Source organism: Passer domesticus, chromosome 11 (genome assembly GCF_036417665.1).
Source record: "Passer domesticus isolate bPasDom1 chromosome 11, bPasDom1.hap1, whole genome shotgun sequence".
NCBI lineage: Eukaryota > Metazoa > Chordata > Aves > Passeriformes > Passeridae > Passer > Passer domesticus.
In genome coordinates, this window is record NC_087484.1 from 33123474 (window position 1) to 33132060 (window position 8587).

The following is an 8587-nucleotide window of genomic DNA, read 5'->3' on the forward strand; positions in this document are numbered from 1 at the left end:
CAACCATCAACGCCCCCAAGTTGCTATGATCAATTTCCATGGCAACCACCACCAGCCCCCTCTTGTTGTGGTCAGTTTCCATGGCAACAAACCCCATACCCCTGTTGCTATGGTCGGTTTCCATGGCAGCCATCCCCGGCGCCCCGTTGCTATGGTAAATTTCCATGGAAACCATCCCCAGCCCCCTGTTGCTATGGTCAGTATCCATGGCAGCGACCCCCAGCCCCAAGTTGCTATGGTCTGTTTCCATGGCAACTATCACCAGCCCCCAGTTGCTATGGTCTGTTTCCATGGCAACCATCAACGCCCCCAAGTTGCTATGATCAATTTCCATGGCAACCACCACCAGCCCCCTCTTGTTGTGGTCAGTTTCCATGGCAACAAACCCCATACCCCTGTTGCTATGGTCGGTTTCCATGGCAGCCATCCCCGGCCCCCCGTTGCTATGGTAAATTTCCATGGAAACCATCCCCAGCCCCCTGTTGCAATGGTCGGATTCCAGGGCAGCCATCACCAACCGCCAGTTGCTATGGTCAGTTTCCGTGGCAACCATCCCCAGCCCCCTGTTGCTGTGGTCAGTTTCTATGGCTACCATCTCCAGCCCCCTGTTGCAATGGTCGGATTCCAGGGCAGCCATCACCAGCCCCCAGTTGCTATGGTCAGTTTCCGTGGCAGCCATCACCAGCCCCCTGTTGCTATGGTCGGTTTCCAAGGAAAACGTCACCAGACCCCTGTTGCTATGGTCAGATTTCATGGCAACCATCCCCAGCCTCTTGTTGCTATGTCAGGTTCCATGGCAACCATCGCCAGCCCCCTGTTGCTATGGTCAGTTTCCACGGCAGCCATCCCCAGTGCCCTGTTGCAATGGTCGGTTTCCATGGCAACCATCACCAGCCCCCCGTGTCTATCGTCAGTTTCCATGGTAACCATCCGCAGCCCAATGTTGGTATGGTGAGTTTCCATGGCAACCATCCCCAGCCCTCCGTTGCTATGCTTAGTTTCCATGGCAGCCATCCCCAGCCCCTAGTTACTATGGTCAGTTTCCATGGCAACCATCCCCAGCCCCCCGTTGCTATGGTCGGTTTCCAAGGAAAACATCACCAGCACCCTGTTGCTATGCTCAGTTTCCATGGCAACCACGCCCAGCGCCCTCTTGCTATGGTCAGTTTCTATGGCAACCATCACAAATCCCCTATTGCTATGGTCAGTTTCCATGGAAACGATCACCAGCCTCCTGTTGCTATGATCAGTTTCCATGGCAACCATCACCAGCCCCCCGTTGCTGTGATCAATTTCCATGGCAACCATCAGCAGCCTCGTCTTGCTATGGTCAGTTTCCAAGGAAAACATTTCGAGTCCCCTGTTGCAATGGACAGTTTTTATAGCAACCACCACCAGCCCCCTGTTGCTATTGTCAGTTTTCATAGCAACCATCACCAGCCCCCTGTTGCTATGGTCAGTTTCCATGGCAACCATCCCCAGCCCCCCGTTGCTATGGTCAGTTTCCATCGCAGCCATCCCCAGCCCCTTGTTTCTGTGGTCGGTTTCCATGGCAACCATCCCCAGCCCCCCGTTCCTATGGTCAGTTTTTACAACGACCACAATTAGTACCCCGTTGCTACGGTAAATCTCCATGGAAATCATCCCCAGCCCACTGTTGCTATGATCAGTTTCCATGGCAACCATCCCCAGCCCCCCGTTGCTATGGTCAGTTTCCATCGCAGCCATCCCCAGCCCCTTGTTTCTGTGGTCGGTTTCCATGACAACCACCCCCACCCCCTGTTGCTATGGTCAGTTTCCACAGCAATCATCACCAGACAGCTGTTGCTATGGTCAGTTTCCATTGCAACCATCAGAAGCCCGCCTGTTGCTATGGTCAGTTTCCATCCCAACCATCACCAGCCCGCCTTTTGCTATGGTCAGTTTCCATAGCAACCATCCCCAGCCCCTTGTTGCTATGGTCAGTTTCTATGGCTACCATCACCAGCCCCCCGTTACTATGGTCGGTTTCCATGGACACCATCCCCAGCCCCCCGTTGCTATGGTCAGTTTCCATGGCAATCATCACCAGACACCTGTTGCTATGGTCAGTTTCCATAGTAACCATCCCCCCGCCCGTTGCTATGGTCAGTTTCCATGGCAACCATCAACACCCCGCAGTTGCTACGGCCTGTTTCCATGGACACCATCCCCAGCCCCCCCTGGCTATGGTCGGTTTCCCTGACAACCGCCCCCAGCCCCCCGTTGCAATAGTCAGTTTTCATGGCAGACATCACCAGCCCACTGTTGCTATGGTCGGTTTCCATGGCAACCATCCCCAGCCCCTTGTTGCTATGGTCAGTTTCTATGGCTACCATCACCAGCCCTCCGTTACTATGGTCGGTTTCCATGGCAGCCATCTCCAGCCCCCTCTTGCTACGGTCAGTTTCCAAGGAAAACATCACTACCCCCTGTTTCTATGTTCAGTTCTCATGGCAGCCATCCCCAGTCCCCTGTTGCTATGGTCGGTTTCCAAGGAAAACGTCACCAGACCCCTGTTGCTATAGTCAGTTTTCATGGTAACCATCACCAGCCTCTTGTTGCTCTGTCAGGTTCCATGGCAACCATCCCCAGCCCCCCGCTACTATGGTCGGTTTCCATTACAGCCATCACCAGCCCCATGTTGCTATGGTCAGTTTCCATGGCAACAATCCCTAGCCCCGCGTTGGTATGGTCGGTTTCCATGGCAAGCATCCCTAGCGCCCTGTTGCTATGATCAGTTTCTATGGCAGCCATCCCCAGCCCCCTGTTGGCATGGTCAGTTTCCAGGCAAAACGTCACCAGACGCCTGTTGCTATGGTCAGTTTCCACGGCAGCCATCCCCAGCACCCTGTTGCAATGGTCGGTTTCCATGGCAACCATCACCAGACCCCCGTTGCTGTGGTCAGTATCCATGGCAGCGACCCCCAGACCCCTGTTGCTATGGTCAGTTTCCATAGCAACTATCACCAGCCCCCTGTTGCTATGGTCAGTTTCCATGGACACCTTCCCCAGCCCCCTGTTGCTATGGTCACATTCCATGGCAAACATCACCAGCCCACTGGTGCTATGGTCGGTTTCCCTGGCAGCCATCCCCAGCCCCATGTTGCTATGGTCAGTTCCCACGGCAATCATCACCAGACACCTGTTGCTATGGTCAGTTTCCATCGCAACTATCACGAGCCCGCCAGTTGCTATGGTCAGTTTCCATGGCAACCATCACCAGCTCCCTTTGCTATGGTCGGTTTCCATTGCAACCATCACCAGCCCCATGTTGCTATGGTCGGTTTCCATGGCGACCACAATTTGCCCACCGTTGCTATGGTCCGTTTAGATAGCAACCATCCCCAGACCCCCGTCGGTATGGTCGGTTTCCATGATAACCATCCTCAGACCCCCTGTTGCTATGGTCACTTTCCATGGCAACCACCAAAACCCCGCAGTTGCTACGGCCTGTTTCCATGGCAACCATCCCTAGCTCTCTGCTGCTATGATCAGTTTCCATGGCAACCATCACCAGCCCCCTGTTGCTATGGCCAGATTTCATAGCAGCCATCCCCAGTCCCCTGTTGCTATGATCGGTTTCCATGGCAACCATCCCCAGCCCCCTGTTGCTATGGTGTGTTTCCATGGCAGCCATCCCCAGCCCCTTGTTCCTATGGTCAGTTTCCATGGCAACCATCCCTAGCCCTGCGTTGGTATGGTCGGTTTCCATGGCAAGCATCCCAAGCTCCCCGTTGCTATGGTCAGTTTTCATGGCAACCATCCCCAGCTCCCCATTGCCATGGTCGGTTTCCATGGCAGCCATCACCAGCCCCATGTTGCTACGGTCGGTTTCCATGGCAACCATTCCCGGCCCCCTGTTTCTATGGTCAGTTTCCATGGCAACCATCAACACCCCCCAGTGGCTATGATCAATTTCCATAGCAACAACCCCCAGCCCCCTGTTGCGATGGTCGGTATCCATTGCAGCCATCCCCATCCCCTGTTGCTATGGTCAATTACTATGGCAACCATCACCAGCCCACTGTTGCTATGGTCAGTTTCCATAGCAACCATCCCCAGCCCCCGGTTGCCATGGTCGCTTTCCATGGCAACCATCCCCAGCACCTTGTTGCTATGGTCTGTTTCCATGGAAGCCGTCCCCAGACCATTATTGCTATGGTCAGCTTCCATGGCAACCATCACCTGCCCCCTCTTGCTGTTGTCAGTTTCCATGGCAACCATCCCCAGCTCCCGTTGCTATGGTCAGTTTCCATGGCAACCATCACCAGCCCCTTGTTGCTGTGGTCAGTTTCCGTGGCAACCATCCCCAGCCCCTTGTTGCTGTGGTCAGTTTCCATGGCAACCATCCCCAGCCTCCCGTTGCTATGTCAGGTTTCCATGGCAACCATACCAAGCTCCCCGTTGCTATGATCAGTTTCCATGGCAACCATCCCCAGCCCCCTCTTGCTATGGTCAGTTTCCAAGGAAAACATCTCCAGCCCCCTGTTGCTATTGTCAGTTTCCACGGCAGCCATCCCCAACCCCCTGTTGGCATGGTCAGTTTCCAAGGAAAACGTCTCCAGCCTCTTGTTGCTATGGTCGGTTTCCATGACAACCATCCCCAGCCCCTCGTTGCTGTGGTCAGCTTTCATGGCAGACATCACCAGCATACTGTTGCTATGGTCAGTATCCATGGCAACCATCCCTAGCTCCCTGTTGCTATGGTCAGTTTCCAAGGAAAACATCACCGGCCCCCTGTTGCTATGTGTGAGAGTCTGTCCGAAACTTCCCTCATTTTTTGCCTCTCGATCGTCATGAAAGCCAAGACCACCGGAGAAAGGGAAAGATCCTGTTCTGAAAATCCAGGTCTGTCTGGTCCACCAAGCCAGATTATTGCCTACGGGTGTGTTTGCTCAACTCATGGAACACTGCACCCAAGAAGGGGCAGTGTGCTCTCCTTCGCCTGCATCACCTAGCAACGCTAGTGCTGGAATTTCTCCACCCTTCTGACTTGGCTGGACTTTCTCTCTGGAATGACCTTCCTGGAGGTCGCCACAAAAGGACCCTCCACTCACCGTACATCAACCACCGTGACAGATGGACTGAGATGGGAGAAGGTTCTCCCCTCAAGGACTGAGACGTGCGACCCCTACATGGAAAAGCTCCCCTCTTTTGCCAAAAGGACTAAGACTGAAATCCCCACCGTAGGGTGAAGGAAGGCGTGTGTGGGGACCGGAGCAAGTTTTGCAAGCGACCACTGGACCGAGAAGACAATGGTTCCTGCCTACGACATCTGCTGCTGACAACGCCTGCTCCTGATGGACTACTGATGGACTCCTTGTACCCTTTATCAATAGACTATTTTGAAATGGGTCCCCTTCCCCCTTTTCAAAAGGACTATAAAAAAGGTTAGACCTGACTGATACCTTTGAGATCTCCCCTGACGTGAAGACGACAGGCCTCTTCGTCGACCGGACTTCGAGGGACTTTGTCATCCGCACGTCTGGTAGCTATATACCTCCTTGCCCTCTCTCTCTCTTCTTTTTCTTTTCCTTATTCTTTTCCCTTTCTTCTTTCCCCCTTTCTCTAACACATCTTTGCTATGGCTATTTAATAAAAGTACATGTATTTTGATTTTACTGCAAATCCCCTTGTCGTGTCAGTTTTTGCACCCTGAGATCAGTGAAAAAAGAACCTCCACGAATCACGTCCTTAGGACGGATCGTGTCAGCAAGTCACGGGCTGTGCCAAGTTCTGCGTGGAGAACGATCACGTGTGACTCGTTTGCCTCTGGTACACTCTCCTTTTAGTGTTGTTATTACCGTTTGTGTTCTTTTTTCACTGCTCTTTCTAGTAAATTGTTCTTATCTCAACCCGTGATCTTTACCTATTTGTGCTCTTCTCTCCATCCTGCCACAGGGAAAGTGGTGGGGAAGTCAGTGAGGGGCACGTGCTCTGAGGGGTATCAGTGTGAGCACTCAACTAGGGAATACCATTCCTACACTGCAACAATGTGGAAAACTCAGTTTCCTAAGGTACTTTCCTTGGCTAGTCCTACAGGAAAATCAGCCTGCTGAAAAGCAACTGCTGTCATTGAACTGAAAGCCATTCTAGGTGACACCTGTTTTAAAGCACAGATTTAATAAAGTTACACAAGCAGCAAAAATTAAATATTGCCAAATCGTCTTTATAATAATATTTTAAATTATTTTAAAATCCAAGATGGGAGAAACTCCTGTGAATTTTTCCAATGCCACAGTGGCAAATAATACAAAGAATGTAAAGCAAATTACAACTGAATATTTTCAGCCCCTAAAAAAAAGTTAAGCAAAACAGCAGAAAGAGCTACATTTCAGCTGCATTTCCAAAGCAGATGGTTGATTTTAATGCTTAAGGCTACAGAAGGGGAAATGAGAGAATCTGTGTGTTGAAAAAAAAAAAAACAAACCATAATGGAACTGTGCACATGCATTCTGCTCCTCCTTGAAACGGGAATTGTCATATTCAAAATATCACTGAAAGTTGAGGCCAAAATTTCAAGCGACTTGATGTCAATCAGCTGTGTTGAATCTTTCAAGAGGGCATTGCTGGTCTGGCTTCACAGGCACCTGAATGAATTATGAACAGAAAATCTGTGTGTTCCAAATTATACTTTCTTGGATAAGTCAGATTTTCCAAAGATTCAACAAACAGGTTTGGGTTTGGTTTATTTTCTCCCTCTAAAAAGAGCTAAAAGAGTTCATGCACTCGCTTAGTCAGGTCAAGGTCCTGAAGGGTCACTCAGCCAGTATTGAGGTCACAGACAGTGGATTCCAGAAAGATGTCCTTGATTTTCAGACTTTTCACAGACAAAATACCAAGAAAGAAAAAATTGAAATCAATTGAATTCAGACTGCTTTGCTCTCCATGAAACCACAAACCCACACTCTACCCTTCTCATCAATACAAACACAGAAACACTGGCAGCCTTGGTTGGCAGAAGATGGAAAACTGTCATTTCCAGACACTCACTGAGAGCAGGCAATGTGAAAGCCCCGCCCTGGGTTTCACAGCCACTCCCCTCCTGTGCCCATCCCTTCAGGGCAGGCCCAGCATCAGGACGAGCTGTGGGAAGAGCTGGTGACAGTGGCAGGTCCCTCTGCCCAGGGCAGAAGGCACAGCACCTCTGCTCCTGGCTGGAACAGGGGCTGTTTGCCCAGCTAGACCTGGTGTCCCAAAAAGAGGAGGGGCCCTGGCCCCAGGGCTCTCCCCAGCCCTGCAAGAGGCCAAGCCACCAGCAGCTCTAGCAGGGCTCTTGCAACTCTTTACTCAAGGAAAAGGAAATCAATTGGTATTTCCCTCACACACTCCCTAGACACTGGTTTCTCTCCCTCCTAATGCCCTTCCCCTTCCCCTTGTGCCCCCCGTGGGTGACACTCCTGTGCTGGGGGCACAGCCAAGGGCCCCTGCAGTCGAGGGCCATGGCAGCAGTGCTGCCTCTTCCACAGGAAATCCTGCTGCAGCTGCCACACCTGCAGCATATCAGATGCCAAAGGCAGAGCGGGCAGCAGGAGCATCTGCTCTCTCACAGGACCATGCCCTCAATCTTCCTATCCAAACATCTGGATACACAGTGACTCCACAGCCCGAGGTAATCCAATCGGGGACACTCCCCTCTGATGTTCCAGCCCAGAAGGTAGAACTAATTTCAGTCACCCGAGCTTTGGAACTGAGTAGAGCAAAATGAGTTAACATTTGAACTGATTCATTATACACTTTTGGAGTGCTACGGGTACATGGGATTTCTGGAAAGAAAGGGACCTTTTGACCTCTCAAGGCACATCAATCAAAAATGGAAAAGAAATCTTGGACACACTTGAAAGTATCCAGAAACCAGAGGAAGTTGCCATCAGGCAGTGCAGAGCACACCAAGTGGATAGGACCAAATTTGAATTGGGGAAACATTTAGCCAACGAGGCTGCAGAAAAAGACATGTTAGAAAACAAAGCTTTATCTTTAATACCCTTGCCAGAGATACCTCTCCCAGTAGAAAAAACAGAGTATAATGCTAGGGACTGTCAATTAAGTGAAACTGTAGAAGCGTGATTTGATCCACAAGGCTAGGCACTTATCCCAGCTGGGCAAAGAGTAGTCCCAGAATCACTCCTCTGCGAAAAAATGGATTGCAAACACAAAGCTACTCATTGGAGTATTGAAAAACTCTTGAAACATTTGCAAAAATCTGTAATTGGGTCTGAAATGGCTCAGATTGTACAATCAAGACTCCAAAAGTGTATAGTTTGTAAAAGAGACAACTGTAGCACAGCTTGCAATGTAGTGCTAAGAGCCATAAAATCTGGAGATGTTCCAAGGGAATAATGCCTGATGGATTTCATTGAATTTCTCAGAAAATGGGGGTATCAATCCCTCCTACATCTGGTGGATACCTTTTCTGGGTGGCCAGAAGACTTCCCTTGTCATACCAACCAATCTAGGGAAGTGGCTAAAATACTGTTGAATCAAATAATACCTAGATTTGGGGTACCTTTGGGAATGTCATAGATAGAGGTTCCCACTTTCTTGCAGAAGGGGTACAAGAGGTTAG